Below are 14,471 nucleotides of genomic sequence, written 5' to 3' on the forward strand. Positions count from 1 at the left end.
TTTTTTTTTTGACTCTGTAAAGATACTCCTTTCAAAACTGAACTAAAACAACACCTTTTCCCTTACCGTTGGATCTTTTACAACATGGGAGGGAGAAGGGGGGAAAGGAGGATAAGATTATTAAATTCCTCAGTGTAAAGAGTGTAATAAAAATACTGTATTTAATTAAGTTATGTTGTACTTTCATTCTGTGACTTTTGCCTATTAGTCATCAGGTCATTCACTCAGATGAAAATAGATCAAGTCTTTGGGTAGTAAATGTTCCTCAGTCACAATTAGCTTCTTCCTACTTAGACAGTTAGCTCACATGTTTGGTGCTGTTCCTCTAAGTCTGTCTGGAAATTCACCCAACACAGCTATCATTTAACATGAGTATAAGCATAATTTGGTTATTCTTACTCTCCCTGGCCCAGGTCCTTGCTTTATACCGAAACATTGCTGTGTGTAACATTGTGAGGACTAAATTTGTGGTCCTCTAGTAGACTGGGGCTTTGATCATGGATCTATGAATCAGAGTATGCACTCACTAGTAGTAGTTTCCTGTTGATTGCAATTCATTTTTCTTTTCTTTCCTTATAGGTGCTGACTTATATTTTGTTGAAATGTAAAGGGAGAAAGGTATATGTAGTTTACTCTATTTGGGATACATTGGTAGCTTTTATTAGAAAATCGTTTATCCTAGTGAGTGTGGGGAGAGTACAATAATAGTAACTGGCATTCGTATTTTTATTCAGTTGTTTCAGTCATGTCCAACTCTTCGTGAATCCTTGTGGGATTCTCTTGGCAAAGATACTAGAGTGGTTTGCCATTTCCTTCTCCAGCTCATTTTATAGAGGAGTAAATTGAGGCAAACAGGGTTAAGTGACTTACCCAGGATCACACAGCTAGCGGAGTGTCTGAAGTCAGATTTGAACTTAAGAATGTGGGTCTTCCTGCCTCCAGGCCCAGTGCTCTGTCCACTGCACCACTTAGATGCTCAGCATTCATTTAGAGTGCTTTCGTATTTGTAAAGCATTTACATATGTTGGTATGTTATCTCATTTGACCCTGACAACAACTCTTGGAGGTAGATGCTATTATTGTCATTTTACAGATGAGGAAACTTAGGCCAAGAGAGATTAAATGACTTTTCTGGGGTCACAAAGCTATTAAGTGTGCAGACTTCAATCTTAGGCCTTCATGAATTCAAGTTCGACATTTGTCCACTGTTACCTAGATACTCTGGCCTAGACTCCTGGGTAGGGGGTGTTGACTGTGAACTCTTTGGAGCATCGCATGTCTTTGAGATGTCCCACGTCCTTATAGTCTAGGCAAATTTAATCTTTATGTCTCCTCTGTTCCAGCAGTCTAATTAGGTCTTGAGTTGACTTCAGGAGGACTCTGAGAGCCAAGCTGGTTCCAGAGCCATGAGACTGGCTTGGGTGTTATAGGAGAATGTCAGACCAAAATCATCCTCTGAGCCTCTCTACAAACCTCTGGATGATCTTGGAACCAAATAGGGCTGTCTGTGTAGATTTAACCAGAATTGGATTTCTAGGAGTATCTTGGAAGCCCTGGAAATGGCTTAGATATTGGGGGTTCTATCTGGAAATGCCTCTGGCTCCAGAAGATGGCCAGTGAATTGTGTGCTAGGAAAACTCCAATAGTGATGATTTTATTCTTACATTTGCTGAGAACCACTGAAATGACATGACTTTTCACCCTTGTTCCCATTAAGAGAATTTTAGGTCTTAATCTTTAATCCTGTTTTCAATCATAGAATCAAATTTTGAGGTAGAAGGGGTTTTTTAGAGATCATCTACCTTTTATATTTCCTAGGTGAAGAGACTAAGCCCAGAGTGGAACAGGGATTGGCCAGATCCCTAGAAGTGAGCCAGGTCATCTGACTCCAGATTAAATGTTCTTCTTTTTACTATACTATGCTGCTTTTCAGCATACATCTTGATAGCTTTTTTGTCTGTAAACATCAGAAGTTTTTCAAATGCAAGTATTTAATGGCTGAAGTATGGGTAACATCAGGGGTTGCAGTGGCAGGGTGTTGAAAGAGCAATGGCCTATGCATCAGAAGGCTGGTTTCTAGCCTAACTAGTTGGGGTTGGGGACAAGGGCAACTCACATTATCTGTCTAGGTTCCAGTTTTTTCTCATCTGCAAAATGACAATGTTGATCTTTATAATAATACCAGCAACAGTTGACACTCATGCAGGGCTCTAAAGTTTACAAAATATTTTATATACATTCTTATTCAAATCTCACAACAACCCCCTGAGATTGATTATTCCCATCTTACATGAAAGGAAAGTAAGGCTAATAGCAGTGAAGTGACTTGGTTAATGGTTGCACAAATAGTAAGGGTCAACTCTACTATTCAGTAGTTCTATATGTGATTTTTATCCATATTGTTGCAGTTAGGAAAAAATGTGACTGAAAATGAATATTCCAGGAACAATTAAAGTGTTTTCCCCCAAAGTTCACATTCACCACACAATGGTGAATAATCTTTCTCTTGCTGCAGAGTAAGTGGCTTTATGGGACCTCCAGTTTCTCTGAAGGAATTAAGAAATTGTGTCCTACCCACCTGAGGTCAGAGGATGCATCTTCAGGTCAGCCTGAACTCCTAAATGTGATTATCAGGCCTTTATTTGACAAAGACCAGGTCCTTTTCCTGTCTAGTATTTTTCCTTGTTTTAGTTCTGCTAACCTTCAGTTAGGCTGGCTCCCAAGTGAAACATTTTGCTTAGTTCAGTCAGTTTGGGCCAAAGCCTACGCCAGTATAGAGGGGCCCAAATGGGCAGAGTTAGGATCCAGTGCCATAGGATGTTGTCAAGAATGACCCTGCATTGCAAGGGACTGTTCACATCCCAACCGTCCCTCCCATCTTCCATCCTTTCCTTAGGCTTTTGAATTAGCCATTGTTTTAAAAAACACCAGAATGCCAAAGCACATGATTTTTGTTGAGTCGATGGAATAAAATCACTCTACAGATGAAATTCCCCCACCACTTGGCCATTTATTTTTGTATGGTTTTGCTTCTCAAGGAATCCGGTGACTCTTGGGATTGAGTAGTTGTTTCACCTGATCCTTTCGTGCTGGTGGGATAAGCTAATTTTCCAGGGTTCCATAGAACAACGGTCTTCTTAGTTCACTTTCTGCTTTCCCTACCACGGGTGGACATGGACGCACAAATAAAATTCAGGATTGCTGCTTCTAGTTCTATGGGGAATGTTTTAAGGATGAAATGAGGTGATACAATAGAAGCTATGAGAATGGGAATGGGTACAGATCCCAACCCCTCAATGACTAGTCATGCTATATAATTCTTTTATAGGCATCCCCTCCCCCAACGTATTTATTTACTCAAAGCGTGAGGACTTCCTCTCGGTTTTTTTAGTATCTTGGGAAACCCCTTGCACTGCTTATCTCTAGTTTCTCATTCTAAGTAGATCATGTCCAGTTGTATATGTCTATAATAACGTCTTTTACATCATCTTTCAATACAAGTTGTCATCAGTAATGTGCTAATTTATGCATCTTTCCCTTCCTATTTGGGTTAATTATAATTTTTCTTCTTTTGAGATTCTGATATTCGTTTATTTCTATCCACATAGAGTCATTAGGAGAAGATGGTTTAAAGACAAAGGCTTTTGATGTGGCCAGTAGTCTGGAATATTTGAAAACACTGTATGCTTTCCAAAATACAGTCTCCTAGAGAGTCAGTTTTGAAAAACTACAACTAATTCTAAAGTAGAATTTGTTCATTTCTAGTCCAAATGGCAAAACATCTTAATCTTGATCTTAAGGAAGAAGCATGGTGTCTTAGAGAGACTCTCAGATCCATATGTGGTTCCTAATATGTCAGTAATTTTCATTATGAACTTGTACAGTCTATTCATCTTGGTAAATTATTTTTCTTCTATGAAATAAGTGATAATACTTTCTCTAATAGGACTCTTACAACTAATGAGTTCGTGAATGTGAAAGCACTTTGAAAAGTATAGATGTGTCAAATAGAATGTAAATTGGTATGATTTTCCAAATGTCTGTTTAGGATTGCATATTTCAGGATATCTCAAAACAGAAGGTTATTTAAGATGTATTATGTCTACACATTCTTACCAGGTATCAATTCTGGTGAGCAGGTAGCCTAAAAGAACTGACTTCCACCTGAATAAGGGGGAGATGCATATTTTCATGGATCAGATCTTCTTTAAATCATTAAAAAAAAATTGTCCTGTAGTTGCCTTGATGAATTAGCAACACATTTTAGGAACCAATGTAACTTAAATTGAACTGTTTAAAGAGGAATGGTGATATTTTTAGGTTCCAGTGTCACTTTCCTTCATCTGTTTTGTCCTCATGCAAAGCTTTAAACACCCAGTACTACTGTACTTGCTTCTTTAAATGAATAGAAACTCATGTACTAAATTTCTGAAGACTCCCTGAAAGAAGAGATCTGAGGGCCTTTGGTACAAAGCACTATATATTACATGTGTCACAATGTAATAAAAAGCTTTCTGGTTGCTATCAGTTTTCATTTGTTTAACAAGAATAATAATGTTAGCTAGCATTTTAAGGTTTGTATCTCGTTTTATTCTCAAAACAACTCTGTGAAGGTAGATGCTGTTATTATTTCCATTTACACATGAGGAAACAGAGACACAGTGGTTAAATGACTTGCCTAGGGTCACACAGCTAGTAAGGATCTGAGCCTAGATTTGAACTCAAATCTTGTGCTCTATCCTCTGAACCTCTCTGCCTCTCTTAGTTAATAAACATTTCTTACTAGATAGGCTAATCTATCTGCAGAAAGGGAGGATCCTTAATTTATTAAAAATATTCAGAGATTGAGTATGAAAGTTTTTTGTCCTGGTATAAAGTGGTCACTATTAGTCATCCAGTTATTTTTTTTGTACGTTTCACAAGAGTCAACCTTCTGTTTCCCCTGACTCCCATGCTTTTAGATTACCTGTGTTTCCTGAGCATGTTACAGCTTGACATGCTGATTCAATCCCTGTCTGATTTTGCAATAATTAAAATTGTAGTGGAAGCATCATGACAGAATTTTGCCAAATTTCTTAAGGGCCCAAACACACCCATCCTAATTTATAGTATTGTTTTAAGGATGCAGCAGGAAACACACGCACATACTACACAATACAATATTTGCAAAGGATTGGCTTCCTGTTGTCCTTTTTCCTCCTCCTCCCTTTGTTTTTTGAACCCATTAACAGAATCACTGTATGAGTGCTAAATCTGTGTATTGGGTGATCTTAAACATGGAAGAAAGTTAATGGAGGGGACTTCTGACTACCTCAAGTGGACCTTTTGTATTTGATGTAAATAAACCAAATCATAGCGAAGTCTTTGGATGTTCCTTTGAAAATTTTAATTAGCAGTCTGATGCATAGCATTTCAACTTTCTTGGAAGAGTAGAAGTCTTCAGATGCTCATAATTTCATGAAAAAGAAACAGCAGAGAGATCCAGCAACAGATTCATGGCATTGCAGATGCTGATAGAAAAGGGGACACAATGAAACAGTTGTAATGTTGAGGTCTGGGTTGCAGATTTTAGTTTTTCATGGTTATCCTTAAATTTTTTTTTTAAATTCCAGTGTGTGCTCAAAGGTAGCAAGGTTAGGACTCATCAAAGAAAGACAGAGAAGTACAGAGAGTAACAAAGGAAATGAGATGGTTGTTAACTGTTAGGCTACCTAGTATCCCCTGAGCACATTTTACTAATCCTGTAAAGTCATGGGGAGCTACTTTTAAAGAGAAAGTGAGTCAGTTGTTTTAAATCATCCTATTGGATGGTTGGCATATGCTATGCCTAGGCCCCAGAAAAGGTTTTGGTGAAATAAATAAATTTTCTAGCTAAAATTTAAGCATCATAAAGTTTGCAAAATGTTTCATCTATTATCTCTTTTGATCTTCATAGCAGCCTTGTAAGATAGGTGCTATTATTATCTTTATTTTACAGAAGAGGAAACTGAGGTTGGCAGAGGTTAAATGATTTGTTCAGGATCAAACAGCTAGTAAGAGTCTGAGGGAGAATTTGAACTCAAATCTTAGTCTAGTATTCTATCTAGCTGTGTGATATTTAGATACCAATTCTTAAAAAATATATAAATAAAACCCTGTTCTTTTTTGCTCAGATATCCTTTTTAGCTTTGCAGAGTAACTTTTTAAAAAAGAAACTCTAAGATTTTCTGTAGTCCTTGTAATCAATCCTCCCACAGTAATAATACAAGAAAACAAGATTAGTCCTAACCTGAACATTGTGCTTGGCTGTGCGAGGCCAGGGAAGAAAGAATGGCAATAGAAATATGGTAAGGAGAGTGTTTCCATGGGAACTCTACAGGCCCATTAGACCTGTAGATGCCTCTATGGGGTGATCTATGATAAGAGGGTATTAGAGAGTTCAAGGACAGAATATTCCTTTTATGTGTTTGTTCCTCCCTGTTTTATCCCCTACAGCATGGAAGTGTGAGGCCCCACTCTCCCAAAGACCAATAGGAGAAAATGGGTCCAATGCCAACAAAAGAAAAATTACAATGTCTTCCCTTACACTCATTTCCAAGTTTATATGAACAATGTCTTGTGTGTTTTGGATAGATCTTCTTTGGAAGATGTCACAGATTTGCAGAATCTGACAATTGAAAGGGGCCTCAGAGCCACCTACTTCAACTGCTACTTGAACAGGAGTCTGTAAAACTTTAGATTATTGTTTTTTAGAAATCAATCCTTGACACGTTCTCCATTTTAACAATGTGACAGACCCATGCAGGATGAGATGACTTGGAAGGATTGTGGTCAGCATTGGTTGAAGGGACCACGGCCTGAAATGTGCTATATGGGAAAACTGGTACTATTATTATCATCATGTAAGAAAAAAATTTCATTTGATCTGAACAGAAAGGTATTTCATGAGGAAGAAAAAGTATGGCAAACTTGAACAGTGGGAAATTTAGCTATAATTATTCCATTGACTAAGAAAAAAAATTTTTCAAGCTGTTGGCAGTCAATAATTAGCATGGTAACCATTAATAAAAGTATACTTGGACCTAGGAAAGAGGCAAAGAAGCTCACTTTATTTTAAATTATTCTGTATGCCAAGAAAGTGAAGCAGTGTGTTTCTCCATGAGAACAACCATGCAAAAAAATTGCAAGTGTGAAGTGAAGAAGTTGGATGCAGTCTTGAGATGATGCCAGGTAATCTTATAGCCTTAGAAAGCCAAATGACCTTGAATTTTAGGTTTTCTGCTTTTACGTGTAGCAAGGTCTGAATGCCAAAGGTTTTCATTTCTATAGACACTATTAAGTCCCTAAGAATTAGATATTTCATTGAATATGTATGATATGTATGTATACACATGCATACACATATGTATAATATGTATATACACACATACTCTTTAGTGTATACAGAAAAACTAGAATGACTCCTTAGCTAAGATAAAATGATAGAAAAAGTAAGAGACTGATTTTAATTTGTGCTATATTATTCAAGTATGCTCAGTAAAGATAAATTGCTATTGTAGCAGAGGTCTGCCAATATCTGAAATGGCTGTGTTAATCAGACTGGACTTGAAGGAGGTTTTTTTTTTTCATTGTTGAACTTAGAAAAACAAAACAACTATAATTAGACAGGTGTAATCTCTTTGATTATTAATATCATTTGGGAGAAAATTTAGTCTTGCTCAGAATTCCAGAGACCTCATGCATGGTTCCTCTGGACTCCAGTGGGAGTTCCTTGGCCAGGCCAGCTGCAGGATTAGAGTTAATGTGATACTAATCCCTGAGATGGTCCCTTAGAGCAATGCACTGGCATGTTTGTTTTTCACATTCAGAGTCCACAAACATATGCCCATTAATGCCGAACAGGCTTTAACTCACCACTCAGAGACTGGACATCTTAAGATCAAGGAGGTTTTTGAACTTTTGCCAAAACCATAAATACTAGCTGAACATAGAGATCTTTAGACTAGAAGCTGATGTGTCTGTGGATGATGCATTGGTGTTGTGCCTCTTGGGTTTCTTCTACAGAGAAGGAATCTTTTGATAGAAAAAGAGGCAATGGTTCATGCTCTATGGCCTTCTAAGAATACCTATCTCTCTATACCTCCTTATAGGACATGGTTCAGAAAACGTGATCTATGGGAAAATTCTTAGGAAAGCAGGCACTATATTAATTTAAAGTACCTCAATTATTAGGTATTTTAGATTGGTCACTCAGAGGATGCAGGAACACTAGCTAGCTAAAGAACCTTGGCATATTTTCGTATTTCATCATTGGTATTCAGAGTTTGGCACAATGCATGGGAAATGTGGGGTGTGGTGCTATAGGATAGATGGTTTTTCATAGCAGTTTCTTAAATCTCAGGTGATGCAATCCAGAACCTCAGGGAGACCAAACATAAAAGGTTAAAAATGCAGACATGTAGAGATAAGTATGCAGAAATGATGAAAAGGTGATGATGCATCTGTGACTTTGGATGACAGTAGAAGAAACAAATGGAAGAGTCAGGGTCTTCAGGGTTTTTGTCAACTTTATGCCAAGAGATCCTTATCTCTGGTTGATGCATTTTAGAATCAGGAAGAAAGGAAAATAATTTCACATTTCTTTAGATAGCAATCAGGCTTGACTGAATTTTGGGTTGAAGCAAGTTAAGAGTGATTAAGGTGATTCCTTCAAGTGGGACAGTGGATAGAGCACTGGACCTGGAGTCAGGAAGACCTCAGTTCAAATCTAGCCTCAGACACCCAGAAGTTGTGCTACCCTGGACAAGTCACTTAACCTTTGTGTGCTTCAATTTCATCATCTGTAAAATGGAGGTAATAATAGCACTTACCTGCCAGGGTTGTTGTGAAGATCCAATGGGATATTTGTTAAGGGCTTTCCAAACCTTAAGGTGCAGTATGAATGCCAACTATAAGGTATGATGACGATGATGATGATGATGATTATGAGAGAGTTAGCCCTGTTGGGCATAGACCTTACTGGTTTTAATTTTTGAAATGTATAGGTATGTACAGAAAGAAACAGCCCCTGCCCAAAAGGAGACCACATACTAAAGAGAGAAAATAGAGAAATAAGGAGGAACATATACTATATATACAGAGTAGGTAGAAGGCTATCTGAGGGGAAGTTACTAGCAGCTGGAGGGGACTGGGAAGAACCTCCTACAGAAGATTGAGTTGAATCTTCAAGGAAGCTGGGGGAAGGGAGCAGATTTGAGCATTTCAATCATGGGGGACTGTCCATGAAAAGGCCCAGAGACTGGAGATACAGAGGAGTTTTGTTCAAGTAACTAGTTGAAGGGAAGAGAGTGTAAGAAGCCAAGAAAGGTAGGAATGGTCCCGGTTAGGAAGAGCTTCCTGGGCCAGACAAAGGAATTCAATTTAATACGTTGCTTCCTATTAGTTTCTGAAATTTCATATTGTTTTGAAAGGTGGGTAAAGGTCTGAATTTGCCAGGTTTTAGGTTGCAATATCATGTGGTCTTGACCTGGGGAATTCTTAACCATCACACTTTTCACTAAAATTCCCTTTGAAAGTATGTCTCTGTGTGAGAAGTGCATGGGTGTTTTTGTCTGTAGGTTCCTTGATGACAGGAATCATGACATAAAGCACATGGTATTGAATTTTGTGTGTAATAAATTAACCTGGCTTCCCTACTAAGAAGAGGGGTAGGGTTGTCTCAAGAGGCTTAAGTAAGGGTCTTGATTGGAGAGGTGATGGATGTAACCTTTCAAAAAGGGCTCTTTGTAAAGCTTATTTTGTTGTCATGGAAGTTTAGCAATGGTACCTTTCCTCTGCAGTTGCTGTGCTCTACCTTATTCTGGACAGGGAACAAGATATGTGCCAATAGCGTGGTCTAGTAGGAAGATCTGTCCTTAGGTAGCTGTATGATTTTGGGCAAGTCACTGAATTTTCAGTATCTCCTTGCTCAATAAGTGGAGATTGATAGGGATCAAATAAGGCAAGATTTGAAAGCTCTTTCATATGTGTAAATATATAACAAAGGCAAGTATTTCCCACTTGGATCAGCATTGACTTTGCCAGTCTCTGATTGTTTTGAGTTTCCCCTCCTTCCAGAAATAGAAGACAAATGCTTATTGAAGGTAATGAGGGGGCATCCCATTGAAGGAAGTCTCCTTCTACTTCCTGTGAAAGGAGAGACTAACAAGTATTAAAATTATTCTAAGAATTATTCCATTAGTGATCTATTTAGTAAAATAACCTGAAACACTAAATAAAAAGACAGCATGTTTTAGCTTTTTCATTTGACTTAGCAGACATCTGAATTGTATGTAACTATTTCTTAGATAATAGACCCTTGAAATAGAGATCAGTTAGTTGTACTTAGTGAACTAGTAGCAACACCTTGGTACCTTTTTTTTGGGAGGGGGGTCATGAGCTACGTGTTCTACTGCCTTCAACCACCTCTGCTTTTTTTTTTTTTAAACAATTGGGGTTAAGTAACTTGCTCAAGGTTACACGGCCAGTTATTTCTGGATGTGGTGCTAAGTATCTGAACCCGGATTTGATCCCAGGTCATCCCGACTCTGGGGCCGGTGTTCTTACTCACTGTGCTACCTGGCTGCCCCACTTTTTTTTTTCTTTAACAAAAATCTAAATCTTTTGAAAATTTTCCCCCCTCCATGTTTGAAGTCTTATTGATCAGTCATTGACTTAGGACTTTTTTGGGTACCTGTTAGCAGCAACTTTCTATTGCTGTAACCCCTATCGCACCTGTCACTAGGATACCAAGTCATTTGGACAAGAATGCTAGATATACACAATGTCCCAAACAGAAGGAACACTGTGTAGCCCCTCATCTGTACTCCAGGCCACAGCTAGATTTAAAATTGAGAACACAAAGCTTACAGAGATCTGCAGCTTTGGCCCTCGAATATCATTGCCTTTTTACTGTTTCTTTGATTATTTACCTAATCTGCATGAGCATTTTAAAACAGTTTACTCAGCTCTACATACCACTCACTTTGGTCTGAAAGGATATACTAAAAAGCTTGGGGAAGACAAAATAGAGAGATCGGGAAATGTGTGCTCTGAACAAGGAAGATGTTTGACTTAGCCTCAGCATGGCAAACAAAATAAGACTTACACGGCAGCTTTGGTTGGTAGCTGTTTGGGGTGAATTTTGCCCGTGAGGCTGATTATTTTTCTCTCCCGAATGCAAAAGTGAGTGGCAAAATGCCTAAATGCTAGCATTTGAAAAGTTGGGAAAAGGGAAGTTTGGGTAAAAAGAGGGGGTGGGAGGATGTGGTAATATGTCCTCAATTCATTCCATCAACTAGAATAGAGACATTTTAGTAGTTTAAAAATGGAATGCCTGTTATTAATTTCACAAATAGAAATGCCTTCCTCTTATATAATACAAATTATTAAGTATTATATGTTGATATCCCATCTCTCAATGAAAAACATCTGTCCACATTCTGCCTCTTCCCTTTGCACTTAGAAAGCACAATTTAGGGGTGGCTAGGTGGCACAGTGAATAGAGCACTGACTCTGGAGTCGGGAGAACCAGAGTTCAAATGTGACCTCAGACTCTTAACACAAAAACTAGCCGTGTGACCTTGGGCAAGTCACTTAACCCCAATTGACCTCCAAAAATAAAAGCACAATTTAGCGTTTTTCTAGTGACAGATATTTTATCTTCAACAGCAAATAAGGACAGTGAGCAATGTCCCTTTCTGGTCCCTCCCCAATGTCATGTTGAAAGCATTTGATTTGAATTCAGTGGACCTGGATTTCAGTACTGGTTCAACCTCACTTCCCTGCATCTCACTTTCCTCATCTATAAAATAAAGGGCAGGGAGGGACTAGAGAAAATTGGATTTTTTTTTTTTAGTGGTGTCCTCAGGAGGCAATGTTCAGCTGGTAAGCTGGAAGAGGATCCCACAAAGGAGACAGAGGACTAATCACATAGGTAGGAAGAGAACCAGGAGAGTGTGGTGTCCTGAAAACCTAGAGAGAATGATCCACAGTTTCAAAGGGCATGTCAAAGAGAATCAAGAATTTCTGGAACCTAACTGCTATTTGATAAAGATTTAAATAGCATATACTGTACGGGTATCATCAAAGACAAAGTAAAGACTAAAGCAGCAGTGAAGTCGGACGGATGACATTCAGTTTGGAATTGTTAGTTTAATTTTGAAAAGAAACAAAAAATGATAATGAAATGAACACCCTCTCTGGAACAGAATGCCATGTTGAATTTAGGTAAGATTCATTTCTATTAAGGCAACAAAAATTTACCCAAACCAAGCATCAACATTTGCAAATTTCTTCAATAAATTGTGTGTAAAATCTATCATCTAAAAAATGACATTTGATATAGAAGAAAGTATATTTTTCAGTTTTCGTGGATTTCTATTCCCATCTCTTTGTTTGGGCATGAAGACAATGAGGTGTTAAGGCCTCAAGGAGAGGATGTTTCTCCCTTTGTTCCATAACCTAAGATTTCCACAGTAGTCAGCCATTTATTCCAAATACATCAGTATAGAGTAAGAAGCTGAGGACATGTTTCTAACCAGGCCTCTGTTTTTGGGCCTAACAACTACAGTGTTTGTAGTGGCAGTAATCATTTTGCTACCCTTACCAATTCACCTGGACACTCTTGTAATTCTAGTAATAGAGCAGGTGTCAAAGATAGTTTTTTCATTCCCAAACTCTCACAAAGTCTTCCAAGAAAGGAGGGAGGCCTTCCGTGTTTTTTATTTCCAGTAGCAGGCAAGTGAGAACTTAACATCTCCTGCTGACCTGATGACCCTTCTGAAGCTAATGAGAGCCCAGGGGTAAGCCACGGGATGAAAAATGAACCCAGAATTCTAGCTCTGAGCCAGTCCAGCTCTGCCAGATGGAAGTGCATTCAAGTTTTCTTGAATGTTTCTTTGGCACCAAAACGGCTACTATCTCAGCTCCTGTGGAAATGAATGGGAAAAAGATAAGGTTGATAAATGTGTATGTGTGCTATGATTTCATGTATGCAAAATGTAAACTCTTTTAGTTACTAGCAGTAGGAATTTTTTTGTGCTACCCTACATTCTAACATTCATATATATTATTGATGAGGGAAAAAATTTTTGAGTCTGAGGTCAGCATTCTTTCATTTAACTCCAAAATAAGAGCAGCTTTTTCTTGGGATGTTAAATTGAGCTTGTAGTGCTGCTTTTACTTTTGTTTATTCCCCCCTCCCCATGTGTTTCTGGGGGTTTTCTCAGTTGTTATCCTTCTTACTATATAGGCTAGACCAACTGGATGTGGAAAATTAATTTGTCTAGGTCATAACCTGGTACCCTGTAGTCCCTTGCAAAAATTGTGCATGACTGGTTATTAGCATAGTAGGTATTGCTTGCTGAAAGGTGTTGCTAGTTCCATATTAGCATTAAAGTGCACTTTCCTTTCCTCTTTGCTAGGTCATCAGAGGAGCTTAATCTCCTCTTCACTCTCCCCAAAGAAGGGGCAAAGTCAGCATCTTGGCAAGCCACTTTTCAAAGGTTGCTGACTCCTGCTCCTCTGAGTGCCTACCATGTAGAATTAATGGATTCACAAATGTTTGAGAGAAAAAAATATGCAGCTTTTGGCTTATTTTTCCCCCATTTTTCATCTGAAGAATTTCCCCAAGGTTCCTCCCTCCAAAATATAAGGACCCAATAGGAGAGATGCAGGTTATTGTTGACCAGCAGTTAAAGTCTGATATGTGAGCAAACCATACAAACATATATGGCACATTTGGATGTAGCTTTTATGATGGGGATATGAAAAAATCTTTCCTATGAAATTTATGAGAAAAATTTTTCTGATACCCCCATCAGAGGAAGCTAATTTGCATCCTTTCTTGTCTTTGATAGGGAAACAGGCGTATGAAAGGCAGAATCCAAATTATGGTCCTTTTTTAGTTAGGGGGAACTAAAGCCAGTCAGTCAACAAACATTTGTCACCTACTGTGTGCCAGGCATTGTACTAATCATTGGGAAAATGAAGAAAAGCAGAAGACAAAGAGCTCATGGACTGATGGGGGAGAGAACACGCAGACAACTTTGTGCAGCTAAGGTTTAGACAGGATGAATTGGAGATAAACAGGGGAAGGAAGGAGGGCACTAGCGTTCAGGGGACTTGGTTAAAGGCTTCTTCTAGAAGGTGGGATTTTAAGGAATCCAGGAGGAAGAAAAGAGTAGGGAAGACATAGAAACCATACTATGCATGAAACATTATGCAAGTTGGACCATGAAACGGACCTGGAAAAAAAAACTTTAAAGAATGCACAGTCTGAATACTTCATTTTTATACAGCTGGGAAAATGGAAAGAAAAGAAATAGATCCATTCTTGACCTTGAAGGGTTAAGAATATTTGAAAGGATAGTATGACTTACAAAGGCATGTATTAATGATTGCAAATATATATTCTTCAAACAAATGCTGAGAGCATGAGAAATAATGGATAA

Source organism: Petaurus breviceps, unplaced genomic scaffold, assembly GCF_028583685.1.
Source record: "Petaurus breviceps papuanus isolate PSGF00001 unplaced genomic scaffold, PetGlider_PUasm1.0 91133, whole genome shotgun sequence".
In the NCBI taxonomy this organism is placed as follows: domain Eukaryota; kingdom Metazoa; phylum Chordata; class Mammalia; order Diprotodontia; family Petauridae; genus Petaurus; species Petaurus breviceps.